The sequence below is a fragment of the Dendropsophus ebraccatus genome, chromosome 12, assembly GCF_027789765.1.
Source record: "Dendropsophus ebraccatus isolate aDenEbr1 chromosome 12, aDenEbr1.pat, whole genome shotgun sequence".
NCBI classification, from domain to species: domain Eukaryota; kingdom Metazoa; phylum Chordata; class Amphibia; order Anura; family Hylidae; genus Dendropsophus; species Dendropsophus ebraccatus.
In genome coordinates this window covers 51,236,065-51,258,682 of record NC_091465.1, presented here as the reverse complement: position 1 = coordinate 51,258,682, position 22,618 = coordinate 51,236,065, and the positions used below count along the sequence as shown (strand labels likewise).

General features: G+C 42.0%; 1 protein-coding gene across 4 annotated transcripts in view; it reads right to left on the bottom strand.

Moving 5' to 3' along the window:
• LOC138769227 (galactoside alpha-(1,2)-fucosyltransferase 2-like) overlaps positions 1–22,618 on the bottom strand; it is an 89,522-nt gene that overhangs the window by 20,079 nt on the left and 46,825 nt on the right. The window contains exon 1 of one of the 4 annotated variants that reach the window (XM_069947550.1): positions 13,394–13,455. The exons of 2 other annotated variants lie outside the window; for them this stretch is intronic. The gene's annotated coding sequence lies outside the window, so the exon portion shown is untranslated. Of the gene's footprint in view, positions 1–3,403; positions 3,460–13,393; positions 13,456–22,618 lie in introns of those variants that run through there. One more of the 4 variants, XM_069947551.1, reaches the window with a different exon arrangement.

Below are 22,618 nucleotides of genomic sequence, written 5' to 3'. Positions count from 1 at the left end.
ATTAGAGTTAGGTCCCCAATGATTCAAGGCGCAAGACTGCAGCCTCTTCATTGTTTCCATCTGTTAGTACTATGTACATGCCTTACTTTCCATAGTAGTTGAGTTAGGTATTGCAGCTGTAGGGGTGACGTGAGTCAGATCCCAACTAGAGATGAGCGAACCTCGAGCGAGTCTATCCGAACCCGAATTTTCGCCATTTGATTAGCGGGGGCTGCTGAACTTGGATAAAGCCCTAAGGCTATGTGGAAAACATGGATATAGTCATTGGCTGTATCCATGTTTTCCAGACAACCTTAGAGCTTTATCCAAGTTCAGCAGCCCCCGCTAATCAAATGCCGATCGTTCGGGTTCGGATGGACTCGAACCCAAACCCGGTTCGCTCATCTCTAATCCCAACCAGTCTGGTATTGATGGCCTATTCTGATAAAAAGCCATCAATTTTGAATGCCTGGATAGCTCCTTTCCAGAATTTATTTCCTCTTCATTCTGCAAAGATTACTGCAGTGAGACTCAGTTGATGCTGGGCATGACTGTTGCCAAGGCCTCTTTAACCTCTTAAGGAAAATTCACATACATGTACACGAATTAATTAAACTGTTGCAGCACAACCAGCAAATGGTGACAGGTCCTGACAACCAACCAGGGACCTATCACTGTTATGGTGCGTTTTCACAGAGAGATTTATCTGACAGATTTTTGAAACCAAAGCCAGGAATGGGTTTAAAAAGAGGAGAAATCTCAGTCTTTCCTTTATGACCTGTTCCCTGTTATAGTCTGTTGTTGGCTTTGGCTGCAATCATTTGTCAGATAAATCTCTCTGTGTAAATGCACAATTAGTGTCGACTGGGGATCACTGCAGTCAGTACAGTGGCAGACAGTGACAACTAACTCAAGAATATTCTTAGGACTCACATTTCGGCATGCTAGGAAACACACATTTTACCATAATTTGTAACGCAAAACAGGAATAAAATTGTTTGTGAGGTAAAATAAAAATAAAAAATTCAACTTTGAATATTTCACAATAAAAAAACAAACAAAAGAAAAATAACTACAGATCAGAGCACAAGAAAATGAGCACTTGCCCAGCTCCAGAAAATATAAAATTCAGAAAAATTGAAATTCAGGATTCAGGGAGTTTATGCAAGTGTGGTATGTATTAATCCCCCCCTCCTCTTTTTACCATTTCATCAAAGACCCACCAGACGGACCTCATATGCACAAAATCAGTATGGAAATTTACCTATGCTGGGGTGTAAATTTGATGTGAATTTTCCCCAACTAAAAATTCCTCCATATTTGCTCAGATGCCAGCAATGATTTCCTGACATCACAATGGCTATTCATCATATGCCCATTTTATATCTTTAAATATAAATATTGATTTTAGGAGTGCCTAAAGTAAGTACAAACCATTGCCAAGTTCAATGATGCAACAATAGTCTGCACAAAAAACAAGGCAGCATCTCCACCCCAGCAGGATGCCACTACGTCTGTAACAAGCCCGATATCTATACAATACGTGTGGTTAGTTGTGTTTATCTTCATGTATCTGTAATGTAGCTCTTCCTTTGAAGAACGAATACTCACACAAATGAGCTAGTCCATGTATTCCATAGAGTGCAGGCATACAATAGCGCTTCTAGCTCATGTACAAATTCTTATTCTCGGATGCCCAGACACGCCACAGCTCCCGCGGACGCATACATTGGTCACACAAAACAAACCCAGAAAGCCAGGATAAAAAAATATAGGCTAAATGAAAAGTAGTGTTTCATAACAATAAACCAAAGCAAGGAATATTCTAATATCTTCATTACCATATGTCAGGAATCATATGTAATCATAGCACAATGGTATCACTTTTATCATATCCCTTGTTTCTCTCCTAGGTGTGGGATTAACACGGAAGTGTAGTCACAGCGAAGCATCCTTTTACCAATACTGTTTAGTTCTCCAGTCAGTATCTATTCTGGCATTAGGGGCCTTAAAAAACATGCTGTAATAGCAAGCGTCCTCCCCTTTCTGGGTCCTAGTAGGTTTCCATTATCAGGCCCAAGGTGAACCAAGGTGACACTACAGAGAAGAATTTCCATTATTAAAATATAATTTTCATATACAGAAAATCTTTTACTGTGGTTATCTGAGGGTGCCCTTCAAAATGATGCCTTCAAATCACATGTGTCCGCTCCCTGAGTAATGCATTTAATGAATGTCCCTTATTCATTTGGCTGACCTTGATGTCCTATACTTATGTTTTATTTTCGGGTACAGAGAAAGAGCTAACCTTTAGGGTTGGTAAGGAATGTAGAAGCTGGCAGGGATCGCTCTGGTGACTTGTGGTTTGGGTAGCATGAAACTGCTGATAGGTATCCTTTAATAGAACTCTATTATCATCCTTCTTTTACTCTTTTTTGCATGTTGAGCACAATTCCCACGTTGACATGGACGTGAAAGGCCTGTAGCAGAATACCTTCGGGGGATTATGGCAGAATCTCCAATATGATGCTGTGAGCAGAGGAACTGTATGAATATGCTAAGTCACCACAGCGCTGCACATATTCATACAGTTTCCCTGCTCCCGGCATCATATTGGAGATGCGGCCATGCAGGGGGGGGGAGGTATTCTACTACGGGCCTTTCACATCCACGTCACCCGTCACACACGGAACGTGGGAATAAATCCTAAGTAGAACTTGCATCCACTTGGAAAAGGACAAGAGGCATGACTACAATAGTGCTATGCCTATCCTACCACAGAACAATAAAGCTCCTTACAGGACAAAAATGTTTTCTCTGCTCTGTTTTAAATGTCAACCCTAGTGGAGCCAATCACAGTCAAACTGTGTTTCAATATATTTCATAGAGACATATCATAAGTTTTGATTGGTATGATCCAGGTGCTAACACTCTCACTGATCACTAAACTGAGCTGGGAGAAGCTCTCACCGAATACGAGCTCTTTGGAAAGTCTATGGGGGATATTAATTAAGACCGGTGTACTCATACACTGCTCTTAAAGGGGTTATCCGGGTAACAAGAACAATATTGTAAATCTTGCACCCTTTCCCTGTATTTTTCTCATACTTAACCACTCTGGGCATCTAAAATCATCTTTTATGTATATACTCTGACAATATGCTGCTCCCTCTTCACCCCTCCCTTTGTAGACAAAAGACATGTGATCTCCTCTCTGGGGGCGGGGTTAGCTGCTTACTGACTTGGTAACCCGGCCCCAAGAAACATCATCTGTGCCTGTTCACTGCTTGTTAACGTAAAAGTGCTGCTTCCATAGACTTACATGTGTCAGAGCCTAGTTATTTACTGTCTATCCTCCTCCTTCTCCTCCCATTATTTTTGCTGACAGAAACTTCAATTATTCACTGTCAGACCATTTTCTTACCCACTCCTCTCCACTACTCTGAATCAGCTCTGCTACATCCCCCTGCTTGTTTTCCATTGGCCTCTCCATATCATGTGACCAGACCTCTGAGCACACCACTCAGGGCCCGCCTCCTGTTACTAGGATACGGGACACTCACTCTCTCCATTGGCCAGCAGGAGCTGGCAGCTGCTCAGGACTTAATTACACTGTTACTGCTATAAACATTCATTCATTTATTTATTTTATTTATTTATGTTTCAAACCCCCTTTTCCTGCCTGTTTATGAATGAATACATGTTTAACCACTCATGCTGTGTAGTGTAAACCACACTCTTTTGGTCCACCTTTGATGCATTATGTTACTATTGTTCACTGTTTACTATTGCTTAGCCCTGCCCCCTAGGCGGGATTGGCGCCTTTTTTCAGCTCATATAAACAAGCTGTTTGGCACATGGCATACATGCAATCTGATGAAGGGAGATGCAACTCCCGAAACGCGTAATTGCTTATTTTATGTACATTTTTACTGATTTTATCCAATAAATCAGCCATTTTATGTTTTATACTCTACTCGTTGTGAAGGATTTTTTGGCAGCGCCAGGATACCTACCCAGGTACTTTTTTTTCTGTCTACTGCATGAAACCACGGGTCCCGACACTGGGAGAGTCCCGTTTCCTGGATCCTTCGGCCGGCAGCCATCATCCGACGCTACAAGATACCCCATAGTGGGGTGATACGCACAAAGCCCAAGGGGCTAAAAGGTGAGAGTCCACCTATACTTTTGATTCAATCATTTTCATGTAACAGGATTACACTCCTCCCGGCTCCTTTTTTTCCCTCTTGTCTTATTTGAGCCTAGTTTTATCTCTGCTTGCTGTCAGTGAATACAGGCATATGTACCTGTCTTTGTGTCTCAGCTCTGTATATTGTAAGTGTTATGGATGTTATTAGAGTCTGGATGGAACTAGAAGGTTTTCATTCACAGTCAGCAAGCAGAGATCTAAACCTACACTACACCCCCCCAACCCCGGTAAACAGATGCCGGTTATGCAGCACATTACTACATCATGCATGCATCAGCACTGTTACATCATCAGCTAGTATGGAATACAAACTGGGGTGATGTGATACAAAATCAGTGAAAAAAAACGTCCCGTGTTTACTGTTCAATAGTAATGACAGCAGTGGACAGGAAACAAAGCTATGGGGGCGAGTACGTAAATGGACTAATCAGGGAGATGCATCTTGGGAAGTGTAGTTTCCTGGCCGGCACCATCTTGGATATAGATTGGCTTTTAGAAAAACTTGTAACTCAGGAGTGGCAGCAGCTAGAAAGAGAAGAGAGTGGGGGATGAGGCCTAGCCTGCCTTGCCTCATCATACCGTCCCCCCATGAGGCGAGCAAGCCGTACGCCTTGAAAAAGGCTCTGATTTTTCCTCAGATCCCACCTTTTCCATTGTGTTCAGCAAGTGAGACGAAACAATTCTCAACTAAACACTTCTCCCCATTCGGTGGGGGTCTCAAAACCCTGATCTGCACTGTTCAAAACTTCTGGCATGTCAATGAAACAACAGTTAAAGTTGAGGTGTCATTGTCATAAGACAATGGCATCTGTTGGGTGTTTACAGTAAACCTCTGTTAATGCAAAGAAAGGGGTCCGTGGAGCCTCAGTTACAAGTCTCAAAACATGGGAATAGCCAGATACCCCTCCTGGGATGGAAACCCATTGCTAAGGGGTGCCTCCTAGTGAGCAGAACACCAAACCACCCTTATATGTAGCCCTCTAAGTCCAACTTGGTTGCAACTGTTGGGACACAAATATGGAAATACCAGGGTTGGCCCTTTTGCGTCAAAGTCTAACTCAGTTACAAGAATAAAGACCCGACAAGGGAAATGATAAAACCAGGCATCCATCCACAGACAGCTGTTTCGAGGTATTGCCCCTCATCAGTGTGGAGCAGGATTCTGTCTAATGGTGGCAATGAATAGTAGACCAACAAAACACAACAATCACTGAGCTCTCTACATCAATTGTATCCAAGTATCCTGAAATCAGTTATAAAGAGAAGCATGAAACTAATAAGACATAATAATCCTGACTATGCAGAGAAGTAAAATTAAACTTGCTCACCAATTAGAACAGTGAGCAAGGTATTTAAATTGTCTGTACATTAAACCTAGGGACTGGTTATAAGGGCGGGTTCAGACTACGGAATTCGCGCAGATAAAATCCAGTGGATTCGGTTGCCTGTACGCGCTCATGGCTGCGAGCCTCACCGCCTGTGCCATAGACACCATTCTATGAACGGGCGGATTCCGCCGAAAGAATTGACACGTCAATTTATTCGGCGGATAGCGGAATCAGACGGCCCATAGAATGGTGTCTACGAAGCCGACGGCAAGGCACGCGGCTATAAGCGCGTACAGGCAACGGAATCCGCCGGATTTTATCCATGCGAATTCCGTAGTCTGAACTCGCCCTTAGTGTTTTCTGCATTGTACATTGCATATAGTGTCGTTCTGTATCTGGACCTGGAACCTGTGTCTGTATCTACGGATGAAAATTACTATCCACAGAAGACTTCTGCCTAGGCCCTCCATGATTTTGTTACATCAATCCTTGGGTGGCAACAAGGTGGGGTGGGACCATACAATGACTTTCTTTGCCTTTGTTTTTTGGCTAATCACAATACAGTACCTAGTCCTCTCTGCTATACTATGCTTGTAAAAGTGCCCAAAACTGAACAAGCTGGTACTGTGCTGGTGTTGGGGATTCCAGCTGTATCCAAGTGATTGTCTACCTGCTCCTGATTAGAAAATGGAAAAGGTATATATGTACGTGGAAAAATTACTCTGGACAACTTCGGTAGTCAGAATAATACTTAAGCTTTATTGCGTAGCAAGCTGTTTATATATTGTAGTATGCATAAACAAAGCAAGTGGTGGAGTAGGTTGCATCATCTGCTCATACGTTTCTTCCATCCATACATAAGAAAAGAATCCAGGAGTGGTACAGGATGTGGAAACCATTTTGGAGAAGGGGGCCCTCCACCATCATTCACAACAGTACAGCAAGTGATTCCATTTTATACTACTGTCTATCACAATGATGGATATTTTGCTGTACCCCACTCAGTACGCATGTGATGAAATAAGGAGGTTACTAATGTAAGGTGTAAGGTGCTATTTGAGCTTTCCACTACCTATGCTTTCTCTTTTTGTGTCTGTTACTCAAGTCAGACTGAGCCTAAAAACAAGCTGTGGATATCGGACTGCAGACCAGTGAGAAACCAATAGCCAAGATGTTAGCTTACTAGGGTCCATTTAAGACCCTTTTACATGGTAGTTATCACCCAAATGAACCAATAGATGCTCCGTGTGAAAAGACCCAGTGATAATGGAAAATGTTTCTTTGTGAGCTGATCATTGAGCTTGTGCAGGTATAGAAGTCACGGTTTGTTGGCATATGGCCCTGAGTAAACACCAGATATGCTGCCAACAATAATGTAAATGAAAAGTCTCACGCGTGATTGAATTCTGGACTACGCCTGTTCCCCAACATGTGCCTAGACCATTGGACTTACTGATGCTAAGGGAAACAGTCCTTTGACATAGAAAACTGTTTCAGAACTCTAAACCTGTTTCTTGCACCCCAGAATTTGTGCCTGATGTCCCGATATGTCTGCCTAAACCCTCTTGCTGTTGTAATACAGACTTGACTCGACTCCAAAATTTGTTCAGTACACCTTGAAACCAGCAATAGCTGAGATCTCATTGCAATTGTTCCACAGGGTCTGCTATACTGTATTATGACTTTGTTTCTTCATCAGGTCTGAAGAGCCTGTTTACCTTCCTAAAATCCTGGCTTGGTTGGGTCTCGGCTGGCCAAACTTGGAATTGGCTATTCGTTCTGCTGGCTGTTGTTCCTGTTTCGTGTACTTAACAAAGCAATGCTCTCTGCTGTTATCATTGCTAACTCAGCTCTACTGTTTCTAGACTGACCCAACACCTGCTACATACCCGCCTCTCCTACATTTGTGACCTTTTCCTGTAAACTGCCTGTGTCTGCTATTTTGAACCTTACCATATTAATCTGAACTGTTTAGTAAACCAGTGCTGCCAGTTTCTGCAGCTTACATCTTGGAAAGTTATTAAAACTATTCAGCCATAACCTACAGCAGCTGTTCCGTCACCATTCCTAATTCTCTGGTTTCTTTTACTTTCCTGCCAACCTGTAACTTTCAAGAAGGGATTTCTATTTCTGTGCTAATCGGGGTATACATCTACTATACAGCCGCTCCAGAGGTCTCGTTTACTTAAGACATCCATAAACTCAGTGCCTTGCCCCTTTCTCCCTCCATGCCACCCCTATTTTTTAGGATATGTCCACACTGTGTAAACAGGAGGCTAAAATTATTTTTTTCCTGTCATTTTTTTCATGCCTTTTCATTGCGTATTAGAAACGTTTTATGAGCTTTTTTTTTCCCTAAGACGACTGGGCGTATAAGACGACCCCCGATTTTTAAGAAGATTTTCAGGGGTTCAAAAGTCGTCTTATACAATGGAAAATTTTAACCCCTGCCTGACCGCAGCAGGGCTTACCAGCTGCAGCCAGTCACCCACTTCTAAATTATACTCTATACAGACTATAATTTAGAAGTGGGTGACTATGTGGTCAGGCAGAGGTTAACCCAAGCAGGAAATTGTGGTGCTTTGGGGTCCGGGTGAGCCTGTAGTGTAGTCTCCCTCTTAGAGATGACCCCCGCAGTGTGCAGTGTCCCCTCTGAGAAGGGCCCCCATTGAAAAAAGCAAACCATCAACTCACTTGTCACCTGTTCCCGGCAGCTCCTCTCTCCCGGCAGCCATGTGTCTCCTCTGTCAGGTGACAAGTGAGTTGATGTTTTGGGGTTTTTTTGTTTCCTGCGGGAGGAGCGGGTTTCACGGCAGACATTGGTGCTAATAGTGGTCTCCGCATACAGTGGGGCTGCGACAGTGTTTGAGCTCCCCACCGTATGCGGCAACGATACACGGCGTATAAGACGACCCCTGACTTTTGAGCAGATTTTTCAGGGTTAAAAAGTCATCCTATAAACCGGAAAATATTTTACATGGAATACGCATGAAATGTCACACTTTTTTTTATACAATATGTATTTCAAAGCATCAGCGTAAAAATACACAGTGGGGAAATTTCCTGTTGTTTGCTTACATATGCCAACTGTGTTATGTATTTTTTGTCTTATTTATTATTTTGGGATGTGTTGGTTAGTAAATCCCTGACCAGATGCAAAATGTACAGTAATACAATTGTGCTCAAAAGTTTTCATACCCCGGCAGGATTTTTGCTTTCTTGTCAAACTACCGGCTTTTTTCTTTTTAAAACATAATGACAACCAAAAACATCCAAAGTTTCCGTACCCTGGTGATTTTGGCCTCATAACATTCACAGGAGTTGACAAAAATTTACAAAAATTTCAGCCACAACTGCCAGAAGAAAAACCCACAAAAAATTCCGGATTCTCTGAAAACTAATGGTGTGGCTGTTTCAAGATGCACAATAAGGAGGCACTTGCAAAAAAAATGGGCTGCATGGTCAAATCGCAAGAAGAAATGTTGGCAAGGGGGCAATACACAGTATTAAGAATTAAGATATGTGAACTTTTGATCAGGGTCATTTGGATGTTTAAAAAGGGAAAAAAACATAGTATGACAATGAATGGTTTCATCCAACCATTAACCATGAGTGGGAAAAAAGTTTTTGTGCTATCATTCATATTCTCTGAAAAAAGGGCGACAAAAAAATTTTTTCAGCACAACTGTAGATAAATAATAATGTGTACTTGCACTTTGTATTAATGAAGAATAAAATCCCCCCTTGTCCATATTTTCCATTGAGAACAATGGGATGTGGTTTGTTGAGTTATTAGGTGTGTACCTGGGTGCAAGACATGTGTACACACATGAAGAAATGTGTGAACGGAGGCATACTGTAATTATATCCTTGTTCATCAATTATCTTTTATTGTGGTCTGTGTGATGACTAGTCGTACAACTAGTTGTAATGTTTTTCTCTAATTTACACTGCTCACATACATTAGATTCTCTTCCAAGAATCTATTACAATATATCCTGTGTACTTTATGTTGTCTGACAACTCAATGAAAACTATTGTTGAAAGAAAGAAAAATACACCTGGGAAGACGAAGGAAAGAAATAGTTAATCCTGCCTGTGTTCTGCACCAGCTTTTCTTCCGGCTACTGGATTTTGCATTCATGTTACACCTGTTGTTTCAAGCAGCAGACAGATGTATATATAAACCTGGAGCTTTTGTGTATATGTAAATATGAAAGCATACAGAATGCTGAAATCATTTTAGGGAAATGTTTGATGAGAAACTGAGTCAGAGAGGAGACATTTTCATTCATAATCTTTACATCCATATTTCCGTATGTACAGCTTCAGGGAGAAATAGTTATTATTAATAATGAGTGAACCAGATTCGCTTTGCTTCGTATGAAGGAACACTGATCTGTGCTTGTATGCCTCAGGCTGCCGGCTCCATGCAGAGGGAGGATAGCACCTGGAGACCCGGAAAATGCCTGGAAAACATGGATACAGTTATGTCTTCCAGGCAGTCCCGGGCAGTATCCTCCCGCTACACGGAGCAGCCAGCCTGAAGGAGATGAGCGCAGATCAGTGTTCCTTCGTAAAAAGCAAATCTGGTTTGCTCACGTCTATTATTATTATTATTATAAATATTAAAAATAATAGATTCTTCCTTGTAAAGGGACATCGGAGCACAAGAATCCTTCTATTTATTATTTTACCTTCTTTGATCTGACCACATCAGTTTCAGAGTGTGAGTTCCCTTACCATTAAAATGGTATTTCAGCAATTTATTGTTTCTCTTTTTCCTCACTCCCCACTATGGGTATTGGAGAGCTGCGGTCCCTACAACACAGCACTTCTGGGTTTGTGGTCCCTACAGCACGGCAATTCTGGGTTTGTGGTCCCTACAGCACGGCACTTCTGGGTTTGTGGTCCCTACAGCACAGCACTTCTGGGTTTGTGGTCCCTACAGCACGGCACTTCTGGGTTTGTGGTCCCTACAGCACTTCTGGGTTTGCAGTCCCTACAGCACGGCACTTCTGGGTTTGTGGTCCCTACAGCACGGCACTTCTGGGTTTGTGGTCCCTACAGCACTTCTGGGTTTGCGGTCCCTACAGCACAGCACTTCTGGGTTTGTGGTCCCTACAGCACGGCACTTCTGGGTTTGTGGTCCCTACAGCACTTCTGGGTTTGCGGTCCCTACAGCACGGCACTTCTGGGTTTGCGGTCCCTACAGCACAGCACTTCTGGGTCTGTGGTCCCTACAGCACAGCACTTCTGGGTCTGTGGTCCCTACAGCACAGCACTTCTGGGTCTGTGGTCCCTACAGCACAGCACTTCTGGGTTTGTGGTCCCTACAGCACGGCACTTCTGGGTTTGCGGTCCCTACAGCACGGCACTTCTGGGTTTGCGGTCCCTACAGCACAGCACTTCTGGGTCTGTGGTCCCTACAGCACAGCACTTCTGGGTCTGTGGTCCCTACAGCACAGCACTTCTGGGTCTGTGGTCCCTACAGCACAGCACTTCTGGGTCTGTGGTCCCTACAGCACAGCACTTCTGGGTTTGGGGTGTTGTTGGTTCTGCACCCAAAAGATTGTAGTATATCCTAACTTCTTAGAATTCCCAGTGGAGCAGGAATGGCCTTTAAGTCTGCACACATCCCCATAGAAAACCTCTCCTGCTCACCAGACTGGAAAGAACACACCACTCCCTGCATGCTGATAAGTTTCTGGCACCAGTTGATTTGAAATATATATATATATATTTATTTTCTTTTTGCCGGAGTACCCCTTTAAGGAGAATTAGTATCCCTTTGAACTACATACAGTATATAGAGTGATTATCAGAACTGGAGATATATACTGTATGTCATTGCAGTGTAAGATATTTGTAGTCAATTATCTATTCTCTAAGGGTCCTTTTTCATGTACAGATAAATTGCTAAAGTGATTGTTTAGAGAATGACAAGCAATGATTTGTTGTCTTGAACAATAGACATTCATATAAAAAATAAATTGTTATAATAAAGTGTATTTTCACTGATCCCTACAAACGAAGGAACGGCGGCTCTTTACACCAAAAGGTTTGCAAATGATTAACAATGATTTTTATGGCAGCATAAAAAAAGCTGTGATCAACCTTTTCTGTATGTCCTGTTAGGGCGCCAAAGGAGAGCTTTCCCACTCAGGACCCTTGTTTAGTAAAATTGCTTGGCTCTGGCAGATCCTGCCTGTCCTTGACCATTAAGATTGATAAATTCCCCCTGCTTTCTTGGTAAGACTTATTTGGTTTTTAGTCTTCTCTATGAGATATAGCATCTGATATACAGGCACATTGAATGCAATGTGTTTCCATCTCTAGTCTCCACAGATTAAAAATCCTGCATTATTAACCACTTCCCAATATTTTTTTGTCAAAATAAAAGACACGGAATATGGCTCATGCTGTCAGGTGCCAGCATTTTATTATAGCTGTAACCATCAATGATAACTCAGATGTGATGGGTCATATTATTGTTCTAAATATGATTACAGTGATGACAGTTTTTTAGTTTTTCTGTTATTCGTTGCTACTTTAAGGAACTCCATACATTTTTAATTTTACAGGTACTGAGGTAAGTTTCTGCAGAACTTATAGCTTATGCATGTGAATGCATGTAATAAAAGCATTTTTAATTATGTTTTTAGTTGTATTTTGTGTAATTTTGTCCTTTTTTAAGCGTTTTCGAAGTTCTATCGCAACAGCAATGAAAAGAGTGCCATAAAAACCTTAGAGAATGCTGTGTTTTGATAAAAACATCACTGACCAACAAAAAGAGAAAAAATAAAGATGAATTTAAATTTCATTGGTACTTTAATTTGATACCAAAGAAAACTACAATGTGTCCTGGTCAATAACAAGCCCAACACAGCAAAAATAGTTTATGCTTCATATATAAATATATATATATATATATATATATATATATATATATATATATATATATATTTTTTTTTTTTTTTTATTTATTTATTTATTTTTTTTTTTTTATTTTTTTTTTTTGCCATAATTTCTATTGGCAGAATATAGGTAACACATTATTTATGTCATATAGTAAGGTGAATTTTTCATGTAAAAAAAAATTAATAAAATTACCGCCCCACCAGAAAGGATTAATAAATGTTAATCAGTAATTTTCATATACCTCAAGATAATGGCAACTAAATTTACAAATCATTCCAAGAAAACCAAGCCCTCCATTAAGCCATACATCAACAGATCTATAGATACAAATAGCTTTTCAAACAGAACAGTTGAAAATGAACAAAATCACCGCACCCTTAAGGCAAGATAAAGGTTAATTGGCGAGTGATGAAAGTGCGCATACAACTTAACCCTGAAGAGGAAACTAGCAGTCACCTTGTATGTTATTGACTTGCTTTCTCTTATACTTTGATATGCAATATCCCCATATACAGTGTAGTAACACAATAGCTGGCCCTGTTTATGTATAGAGGCCTGCGCAGCACAACCTGTTTGTCAAATGACCATATCTTTTAACACTTTCTTGTATTTTTAACATTGATATCCCAAGCTGACGGCTCCATGCTGTGTTAGAAAGGGCTGTGTAATTTTTCTATGGAGACACAGAACCTGTAAATTCACCTGGGATAAGTATGTAAGGAATGTTACATGATCCTTAATTAAAGCCTAGGGATGCTATAAACCCTGGAGAAGGCACGCCATCTGAAGCGCTAAAACAACGCCGCCTTGCTTATCAATTGAAGCGAGAAAATAAATCATAACACTGTATAAATAACAGAGATATAGTCCAGTCTTCTGTTTGTACTTTTGTTCTATATTTAATAAAACAATTAATAAATGAGCATTAATAAAACAGTCAAGAGATACGCCTTACCTTTCAGGACCTACATGGGAGCATTGTAGCTGCCTTGTTCCTAGACCATCTCTGCACCTGTGGGAAATGGCAGGTAGAAGTCCTGCACCGTGACACAGGTGGAAGAAGATTATGTCATAAAGATGAGTGTGACTGCTCGGCTCCCTACTGGCACTAGGTGTCAGAGTCCGGCAATTATACTCTTCTATCAGTGGCCTGAGCTAGTGTCAGGTTTCAGCATCGGCTGGCTGCCACTGTATTTCGGCTTCTTATTTTCTGCTGCAAGCCATGCATCCTTATTCATTCAGCTGAATGTGAAAGTAAGATGCATTTGCCGCTAATATCCTTTGTATACAAAACTCTCAAAGACTCAAGACTGTATATTACAAATACATGGAGTAAAATGTATATAAAATATATTACTCAGTTTTTTCCCCCAAGCACTGACAGACAATACTTTAGAAAATGCAGTCGCTAACTATTAATAATTTTCCCAAATTGCTTCTGATCCCCGATAACTAACCTCAAATTGTGCCCCCTTGTTCCCGTGTTTATATTTTTATTAAAAACTCTTTCTTTCTCAAACCTATTTAACATATTTAAAGGAAACCAATCGCTATAACTCGCTATAAACCTATAGACCCTATTACACAGGGCGACAGAGAAGAGCAAACGAGCGATGTTAGCGGGTGAGGGCAGAGGGGCCGGGGGAGCTGCGGGGGGGTGGGGAGGCTGCCCAGGTGATCCTAAGGGCAGCCCATTGAAGATAGCAGCCGTCTGCTGCCGCCGCTCCTCTTCCACAGAACAGATCGCTGCTATACTACTCGTTTGTTTATCAACATGTTGAAAGACAAACGACAGTAACAATCAGTCGGCTGATCGTTGCCTTCTATTACACAAGACGATTATCAGCCGTAATGACTGATATCAGCCAAATACGGACAATAATCGTTTTGTGTAATAGGGCCCTAACAAACATTGTTAATAAAGCTCCTAACACAGTGGCCATTCCAGAACAAGTACAATATTATAGCACAAATAGAGTGTGGGTTGAGGTGGAACACAAGGCTATACCATGAGGGACATTTGCTTAACCCCTTAAGGTCAAAGCCAAAGCCGTTTTTGCACTTTTGCTTTTTCCACTTTATGTTTAAAAGGCCATAGTGCTCGCATTTTTTCACCTAGAGACCCGCATGAGCCCTTATTTTTTGCTAAACCAATTGTACTTTGCAATGATAGGCATTATTTTTCCATAACATATGCTGCGAAACTGGAAAAAAATCATTTGCGCTGTCAAATTGAAAAAAAAAAAGGAATTTGTTTTGATTTCGGGGAGTTTTGCATTTACGCCGTTCGCCCTATGGTAAAACTGACTTGTTATGCATGTTCCTCAAGTCGTTACGATTACAACGAAATATAACATGTATAACTTTTCTTGTATCTGATGGCTTGTAAAAAATTCAAACAATTGTTAACAAATATATGTTCCTTAAAATCGCTCTATTCCCAGGCTTATAACGCTTTTATCCTTTGGTCTATGGGGCTGTGTGAGGTATAATTTTTTGTGCCATGATGTGTTCTTTCTATCGGTACCTTGATTGCACATATGCGACTTTTTGATCCTTTTTTATAAAATTTTTTCTGGATTTGATGCATCCAAAAATGCGCAATTTTGCACTTAATTATTACTTAATTACTTAATTACTTAATTAATTATTATTTTGGGCGATTACGCACGCGGCGATACTAAATATGTTTATTTATTTGTTTATTTATATTTATAAAATGGGAAAAGGGGGGTGATTTGGACTTTTAATGGGGAAGGGGATTTTTTATTAATAAAAAACATTTTTACTTTTATTTTTAATTTAACTAGAAGTCCCCCTGGGGGACTTGTATATAAACAGCACTGATCTCTCATAGAGATCAATGCTGTGTATATACACAGCAAAGATCGATCAGATCGGTCATAGTTTGCTATGGCCTGCTGCAGGCCATAGCAATCTACTGCCGAGCCGGGATCAGCGTCATTCCGACACTGAGGCCCGACACGGGCAGAAGAATGGATCTCCCCCCCGCGATCGCATCGCGGGGGGGAGATCCGTCCCACTAGACACAAGGGACAGGGAGAGCACAGCATCTAAGTGCAGCTGTCAGGTTTGACAGCTGCACTTAGAGGCTTAATTAGCCGGCGCGGCAACGGGACCCGCGCCGGCTAATAGAGGCACTGCCCGGCTGCACATGTCAGCCGGGATCAGCGCCGTTCAGAGCGGGGTCCTGGCGGGACCCCTCTCTGAACACCCCCCGCGGCACCATGACGTATCAGATACGTCATGGATCGCTAAGGGGTTAAACATCTTCTGTGCCCCCACAAATTGTAACATATCATTATACAACTACAACTCTCAGCTAACCTTACAACAATACATATATTAAAAAGAGCAGGACCCCTATACCATACCACCTGTAACCAGTCTCTGCTCCAAATACACACTATTAACAAGAAACCTCTGATATTAATCCTTAAGCCAACCACAAATCCACCAAACTATCCAGGGATCAAATCCAATCCTTACTAACTTCTCTACCAGTATTCCTGTGAAAATACGTCAAAGGCTTTGCTGAAGTCCAGATAAGCGGTCTACTCCCAAAATATGACCTTTCTTCTCCTATACGTCCCTAGGCACATATTGATAAAATGAAAACTTGAATTATTGGAATGGATATAATTGAGTGCCTCCACCCCCCCCCCCCCCCCCAATGTCACTTAATCACATAAAGCATTCTGATTCTCTATTGAATGAAGGTTCCAGATCAGAAATGTGCTCAAGGTCATCCAGGCATCCAGGTGTTCAGACAATAGATTGTTATAAGCCAAAGATATAATGCCTTTTGTTGGGCCTGGATTTCACTTTGTTTTCTGCTTCCTGGATAAAAGAAAGATTCAGACATTTGCCGTGACCGACTCTCCTTCTCCTTAGGCAGCTGAAGCTTTTCCAACTTAATAGTCAATGCCCTGAAAACTTTTGACATATCAGAGAGACATCCCACCCCAAAGGATGATTTAATCGCTTCATGTCAGCAATCCGTATACATCAGTATTCCAGGAGCCCAGCATAATGACAGACAGCTGCGATCTCGCAGCTGCCTGTCAATAAACCGTTAAACGCCGCGATGCACAGCGATCGCGGCATTTAAAGTAGTCAGTGACAGGTCAAGCCCCTGTCACTGACTGATTGGGACCCCCGCAGCCATGCTTGTACCGAAGGGTGGGGGTAAGTCACTGTCGGATCGGCCATCTGTGCATAGAATCTGCTCTCAGGCAGGCTCTATACATAGATCGACAATTACACTGATCTATGCTATGGCATAAATCAATATATGCAATCTAATGATTGCATGTTTTACACTAAAATAAAAGTGTTTTTTAAAAACCCTTATATAAACCGCCCCAATAAAACTTTAAAATACTTTATGTCTTACCCATTATAAAAATCAAAATATGTAAAATAAATAAATAAACATATTACATTTTGTATTGTGCGGATTGTCCTGTCTATTAAAATATAACATTATTGTTCCCGCACGGTGAACACCGAAAATGAAAAATTTTATTATATATTAGAAAAAAAAATAAAAAGCAATCAATACTTTTCTCTTATAGCAATATGATACCAATATAAACTAGAGATCATGGTGCAAAAAATGACACCCCAACCAGCCCTGTAGGTGGAAAAATAAAAGCACTATGGCTTTTAAAAGGCAGGGAGGAACATTGCATTAATTTGACCCAGACATCCATGCATTAGCTATATTCTGCATGCCCAGTGTGTGGGCTTAATATTAGCCAAGGAGAGACCAGTGTACAGAGTACAGTGTAGGTTCCATCTCAAAAGTTTTGATCAGAGAAGTCTGCGAGGCGAGCAGTCACTCCTGACTTTTCTGACTGTATAGACTTGGTCGGCCACATAGTTTTACATTATGTAGCTGTAGCTGCTTTGGTCTTATAACACAAAGCCAGAAGAGACCACATGGCATGCATTTGGCTCGTTCCCTGCCACTGTCTGAGCACTCAGACCATGACAGACTACCTGGTGGTCTGGAAAGAGCATGTGGAGATTCACTACTTTAGCTAGAACCTTTATACAGTGATTCTTAAAGCCAGGGGCGTAGCTAATGTCCCTTGGGCCCTGATGCAAGAGTTCAACTTGGCCCCCCCCTTCCCCCTTCCTCGACCAAGCGATGCGATAGATAGATAGATAGATAGATAGATAGATAGATAGATAGGAGATAGATAGATAGAAGATAGATATATCAAGACCGATATTACCAATAATATCAGTATATAGGAAGGAAATATTATCACAATACATATAACCGCCAAACTGTTACAGACCAAATACTGTATACTAACCAATAATACCAGTATACAAGGTGCAAATATTACCACTACACCACAACCACTACCATCACCCACCATATTGTTACTGACCAAATCCTGTATACTAAATCCAATAAAACACAGTACTAGATAACAAGTACCAAATAATTCCACCACATACTGACTAACACCACTGCTGCTACTGACTAAAATCCACTGTACAAAGAACAATATCCCCTCATACAGTCATATAGAGGTACCAAGTTCTACACAGGTTCTGTACACCATATACATGACAGTATATATCAGGTGACTCACAGGGGATGTCTTCTCTGATAATAGTTGTTTCCTTTTCATTTTCTTCTCCATCCGTCATGGGCCATCATGACAACTTCTCCGAGCCACGAATCCACAGAATCTGCCAGACAGACATATTAGGCTCCTCACTCCGGCACCATCCTCATCTCTCTACAAACTGCACATCTGTAATGGCCCTTTTACACCCTTATTTAGTGGGTAGGCTGACTCCATTTAACCCCCCTATATAGTATATGCCCCCAACTATGTAGAGATAGCCCCTTGTTCAGTCTTCCATATAGATGGCCCCATGTGCATCTCCTTGAGAGTCCCTCTCTGTGTAGTCCCCCTTATAGATGGCCCCTTCGATGTCCCCCTTATAGCTGATCCCCTCTGTGTATCTTCTATAATATACGGCCCCCTCAGTGTAGTCCCCCTTTCAGATGGCCCCCTTATAGATGCCCTCCCTCTGTGTAGTGTCCCTTACAGACTGCCCATTTCTGTGTTGCCCCCCTTATAGATGGCCTCCATATGTTGCCTCCCATTATAGATGCCCCCCTGTGTTGTCGCCCTTATAGATGGCCCCCTTATGTTGCCTCCCCTTATAGATGGCCTCCTTATGTTGCAACCCATTATAGATGGCCCCCTTATGTTGCCCCCTTATACATGCCTCCCTTATCTCTTCCCCCCTATTTATAGATGCCCCCCTTATCTGTTACCCCCTATTTATAGTTGCCCCCCTTATACATGCCTCCCTTATCTGTCCCCCCATATAGATACCCCCTTATACATGCATCCCTTAACTGTCCCCCATATAGATGCCCCCCTTATACATGCCTCCCTTATCTGTTCCCCCCTATTTATAGATGCCCCCCTTATACATGCCTCCCTTACCTGTCCCCCCATATAGATGCCCCTTCATACATGCCTCCCTTATCTGTCCCTCCATATAGATGCCCCCTTATACATGCCTTCCTTATCTGTCCCCCATATAGATACCCCCCTTATCTGTCCCCCCATATAGATGCCCCCTTATACATGCCTCCCTTATCTGTCCCCCCATATATATGTCTTCCTTATCTGTCCCCCCATATAGATGCCCCCTTATAAATGCCTCCCTTATCTGTCCCCCCATATAGATGCCCCCTTATAAATGCCTCCCTTATCTGTTCCCCCATATAGATGCCTCACTTATGTTGCCCCCCCCCTTGTAGATGCCCCCACTGTGTTGTCCTCCTTTGTAAATGGCCCCCTTATCCTGTCAAGCAGATAAGAGAAAAAAAGAAAAACAACTCACCTAACACCTCGCTCCGACGTTGCAGCTCCCTTCTCGTTTCCTCTGCGGTGTTGGAAGACCCCCGGCTGATGCTGGTTCCCTCCACGCACCACGGAGCTGTGTGCGCCTGGGCTGTTAGTTCCGGGTGAGAGGGTGCGTTGTTCCCTGACCCGGAAGTAACAACCCCGGCGTACACTGAGCTCCCTGGTGCGTGTGCTACCGGGGAATCCCGGGGACACCCCAGGGAGCCAGCATCAGCCGGGCCCGTCCAACACTCACTCTTGTGACCGCGAGCAAAACACTGCGGTCACAAGAGTGATCGATCAATGCAGCGGGCGGGCACAGGGTATAGGCAGTCTCAGTGCTGAGGCAAGGAGGGGGGCCGCAGGCCCCCCTCGCTGGCGGGGCGGGTCGCAGTAGCGACCGCTGCGACCAAGGTCGCTACGCCAGTGCTTAAAGCTACAATGGCCTTAGGTTACAATATTTTCAATATACAATAGTTTTCCTTAACCTTTGTAACTTGACCTGACTCAACACGCGACTTTGCCTCACTCCCCTGCCTACCCATCAGGCAAGTTGGACGTATGTCAGGAAAAAAGGCACACATATTTGCACAAACCTAGCAGTTTGTGCAAAAATGTATGCCTTTACCAGGTGCACCTTTAATTAATTTCCCCCAAGGTGTATCCTTAAAGCTGTCTGACCTCAGAGTGCTGTACTCGTCTCTCTCTGGCGCCTCCATAGAGAATAAATTGTAGCCACCAGAGTACAGCATTCTGTTCTTTCCGACGGATCCATAGGAATGAATAGTGCTGCGGGTCACGTGCCATACCCGCTCCACTGAAAACAAAGGAGCCGCAGGCCAATAAGGATATCACTGCTGGATATGGAGGTTTGACCTCCTGCGGATAGGGGACAGGTTATTTTATCTTGGAATACCCCTTTAAAATGTTTGGCAAGTCCTACAAAAAGGCAGTTGAGACTGGTAACAACAATCAGGAACCATACTAAAGGTGACATGAAGTAGAGAATTATGCAAAACAAGAAAAATACACATTCGCAATAATTATGCTGACAAAATTATAAGCGACAATCACTCTACCTTACTTTGCTATTGTGTTTGGACAGTGCACATGGAACTTCACAGGGAACAGTCCGGAATGGCAAATATCCCAAAATAGAAAAACTTTCCAGCAGAAAGTCCTTAAAAACACTTAGTTATAAAATGCAAGAGTTTTTAACCTCTTAACAACCTGGGCCTTAATGCAGTAGAGCGTAAATGTACGCCCTGCCGAGGTCCAAGGCTATGGAGCGGGCTCAGGAGCTGAGCTCACTCCACAGCAGGTGGGGACCATCTGCTATCTGCAGCTAGGCCGTCACCCTCAATGGTGGACTGCTGCTAACTCACAGCCGCCCGCCATTAACCCCTTAAACACAGCAATCGTGCTGCGTTTAAGTTTAAGGAGCATCTCTTTTTATTTACCGATCAGGACCTCCGCAGCGTTTCTGCGAGGGTCTTGATCGCATGGCCCGACTGACTGAGGTCCCTTACCTTCCTCTGTGCAGTCAGGTCTTCCCTTTTCTGATACAGTCTGCCACAGGCAGGCTGTATCAGATCACAGATAACACTGATCCCTGCTATGTTATGGCATAGCAGTGATCAGTGTATAAAATTGAATGTATTAATGTAAAAGTCCCCTAAGGGGAATGAAAAAGTTTTTTTAAAAAATCAATAAAAGTTTTAAAAAATGCCACAAAGCCCCTCCCCTAATAAGTGAAAATTATCCCCCCTTTCCCATTTTATACATAAAAACATAAGTATAATAAAGTCAATTAACATATACTATACCGTAGAGTGCGTAATTGTCCAATCTATTAAAATAAAACAAAATTATTCCCACACGGTGAACGGCATGAACAAAAAGCGGTAAAAAAACAGCAGAGATTGCTGTTTTAAAATTACATTTTATGTATAAAAGAGATCATGGCACAAAAAAATTATGCCCCATACGACCCCATAGGTAAAAAAATAAAAGCAATAGTAGTAGTTACAATAGGGACATTTTAAATATACCGATTTACAAAAAAAAAAAAAAAAAAGATTTACTGCTAATGAAAATAGTAAAAAGTTAGAAAACCTATAGAATAAAGAAAAAACGCCAGTTTTACCGTAAAGTGCATTACGTAAACATGGAACCCCTCATAGTTTTCTGACCCAGATTCACCTCATAAATGATTTTTGGGGGTTCCGTCATTCATTTTATAAATAGTCAGATCCTCCACTCCAAAAACTCTGGGTATATTCAGGCGCAGATCCAAGATAGGCAAGATAAAAGTAGATAGAACTATAAAAATTTATTAAAACAATGACACAACGCGTTTCGAAGTCGTGCTGACTTCTTTCTCAAGTGTCTTGAGACACTTGAGAAAGAAGTCAGCACGACTTCGAAACGCGTTGTGTCATTGTTTTAATAAATTTTTATAGTTCTATCTACTTTTATCTTGCCTATCTTGGATCTGCGCCTGATTATACCCAGAGTTTTTGGAGTGGAGGATCTGACTATTTGCTTACCGGTTTGGTCTCTGGGAGTGGCTGCGGTCCACACACATGCGTTACTGAGTGTTGTGCCTTCCATATGCACAACCATTACAGGTGAGAGTCTCCAATTACTCGCCTGTTTTTTTGCACATTTGCCATCAGACTTCACACTATGGAGCGCTGTCCACACTTCTCTTGTCATTCATTTTATGGCAGATTGAAAGATGCCATTACAAAGTACACCTGTTCCTTAAAAAAACAAGCCCTCATATGGCCCTGTAGGTGGAAAAATAAAAGATTAATGGGTCTTAGAAGGCAAGGAGGAAAAAACGAAAACGCAAAAGAGACAACTGCCTAGTCCTTAAGACCATTTCAGGGTCGGTCCTTAAGGGGTTAAGCACTGAAACATTTTTCTATTTCTGGATATAGAGAATTATGCATTTAATTATCTGTTGGTTAGGAAGTTAACAAATCTGACGATTGTGTAATTGCCCTAATGGGGCGTATTCAGTGCCTAGAGCTGTACAGCCCTGAGTGTCTTAGCTGAGTGTGGCACTGAGCTTGTAGGATATCGGACATGGCTAAGAGTGCAGTGTATGCCACCATAAATTTGGCTTTGAACAAATGGATGCAATGTTTACAAGTGGTGTATGATTTTTCTGAATTTTGAAAGCTATTTGGAAAAAGATATCCTATAGTGTTTTCCTAGAGAAAAGAGCTGTATGTGTGACTATTTTTACAATTTGTGCCATA